General features: G+C 41.8%; 1 protein-coding gene across 1 annotated transcript in view; it reads left to right on the forward strand.

The window, feature by feature from the left end:
• Nucleotides 1-2,337, forward strand: part of Cfap58 (cilia and flagella associated protein 58) — a 94,746-nt gene that overhangs the window by 84,265 nt on the left and 8,144 nt on the right. The window lies entirely within an intron of this gene.

A 2,337-nucleotide genomic window follows, 5' to 3' on the forward strand; every position in this document is an offset into this window, starting at 1 on the left:
TATCTATCTATCTATCTATCTATCTATCTATCTATCTATCTATCTATCTATCTAGGTTTCCAGTGCTCTGTGTGTATGTACACTTGCATGCCAGGAGAGGGATTAGATCCCTTTATAGATGATTAACCATAAGCCACCACATGGTTGCTGGGAATTGAGCTCAGGGCCACTGAAAGAACAATAAGAGCTCTTAATCATTGAGCCATTTTGCTAGCACCTCTATTTCTTTCTTAAGATTTACTTGTACACTCTGTGTATGGATGTCTTGCCAGCATGTATGTAGGTGTCCTGTGTGTATGCCTGTGCTGGTAGAGTTCAGACGAGGGCACCAGATTCCTTGGAACTGACTGTAAGTAGTCATGTGGATGCCGAGTCCTACTCTTCTGCTAGAGCAGTAAGTGCTCTTAACCACTGAGCCATCTTTCCAGCCCATATTCAGCTATTCTTTAGGGAAAATTCATTATAACTAATTTTACAACATTGAGAAACAAAACTGGATGTGGTAGAATAAAGTGTCAGTCACTCTGCATCAAAAGATTAGTACACAGGTGGGGTTCGCTCAGATGCTGTAGAGAGGAGATGGATGGCTTGAGCCATCTTTTACTCTAGACGTTTATTTTGTGATGGCTTTGGGTCTGATTTACCTTCTTGATTTTTTTATTGATGATCAGTCTTCAGGAATTTTGTAGTTTAGTTTGAGCCAGATTCCCTGGCCCCTACATGCAATAATGTGTCTTCAAGCCCCCTGAGTTATAAAGAGAGTGATTCTTGGGGAGCATAGCTATATGCTTTGCTTGGGAGGGACTTTGAGCATTATTAGTTCCCACTGACCTTGACATTGCCCCCTCTGAAGTGGGGTGACAGCATCTGCTTCTTCTAAACTTGCTTCTCTGTGTCTTGACTCCCAGCCGAGCATGAGTAATTGAAACATTACACACGGGAAATAGTTCATGGTTCTTGGAGTAAGATGGTCTTTTCAGCCAAGAGATCATTCTGTCCTGAGCCAGATTGCTTCCTCTTCATCATCGGGAGGTTCTTTACTTTTCAACCCTCCGTGTGTCTGTAAGAAAGCAAGGTGAGCCGAAAGAAATGAACAAAACACTTTCATGGGCTTCGCCACATAGGTCTCAGCCTCTCCAAATTGAATCTTGGAGCCTTGTCAGAAGTGTTATTTTTCCAACAGAGACGGCGTTAAGAGGCTATAGAAAATAAACTCACCTCCTGATACTGTTCTCTCTGCTGGCTATATCCATTTACTTCGATGAGTATATTGGAAGGTGTGACAGGAGTGGTTACACGACAAAGGAAAATCATCTCACTCTAATTCTATTTGTCCGTGTTTTCCTTAATATAGGCTTCCGGTTTCCTTATCATTTCTAGAATGATATCTTACCAAGGCAGCTTCTTGTTGTTTTGTGAGTGGGTTTATGGAGACAATTAATTCCATTCACTTAATTTGGAAGCTTCATGCACTGTTCTGTAGATTGAGCTTTGTTTTTTATAGTAAAAACTCTCAAATTTGGCCAGGGGAAAGGAAAAACCTAAAACAAATGGTAGCAATGCCTAGATAATGGATTTTTCTGATTTTACAAATGGATTTTATGTACTCTGGTAAAAATAGATATTGGGCGACAATACCAAGGTTGCATAGCTCTAGGTAGAAATCAGTTTCCATTTGACTGGATGTTTCATTTAACACGAGGGCTCGTACTTCTCATGGTTTTCCCTTTCGTGTAATTACCTGCAGGAGATTGAAGCACTCAGAGGCGAAGAGCATACGTGAGCCTTTATTAATGGCTGCTTGGTTTACCCGACTCCATGAATATGAGGATCTGGAAATGGGACATGATACTGAAACACTCTATGTTCAAGTATAATGATGCCTTTAGTTTAAAGATCCGAAAAAACCATCACCAGTGGTCTAGCTATGGAAAGCTGGTGCTCTCCGGATTCCTGGGAAATCCTTTCTCTTAGTCCTGTAAATATGCCTGCCCCAATTTTCCATGTATTTTTTTCCACCCCTCGAGCCATTTCCTGATTTCCTTTCTTCCCACATCCCCATGTTTCTTGAGATACTCTTTTCCGTGTGTGTTATTTCGGATTCCCATATGTCTCTGAAACCGCCTGAGGGAGGTGACCAGTCAGCTTTGTCTCGGGTTTGTTTGACGTTCTCTGGCTTCTTCTCTTTCTCTCATTGGATGGCTACATCTCTCCTGTCTCTAAAGCACCTGCTTTGTTTTGCCTTGACGCACTCTTGAGCTGTTCTCCTTCAGATTTTTTCTTACTCTGTTCTGTACCTACCCCTTTATGCTAATTACTGCAGGGAGCTCAGTGCTC

The sequence above is a fragment of the Grammomys surdaster genome, unplaced genomic scaffold (assembly GCF_004785775.1).
Source record: "Grammomys surdaster isolate TR1022 unplaced genomic scaffold, NIH_TR_1.0 66, whole genome shotgun sequence".
NCBI lineage: Eukaryota > Metazoa > Chordata > Mammalia > Rodentia > Muridae > Grammomys > Grammomys surdaster.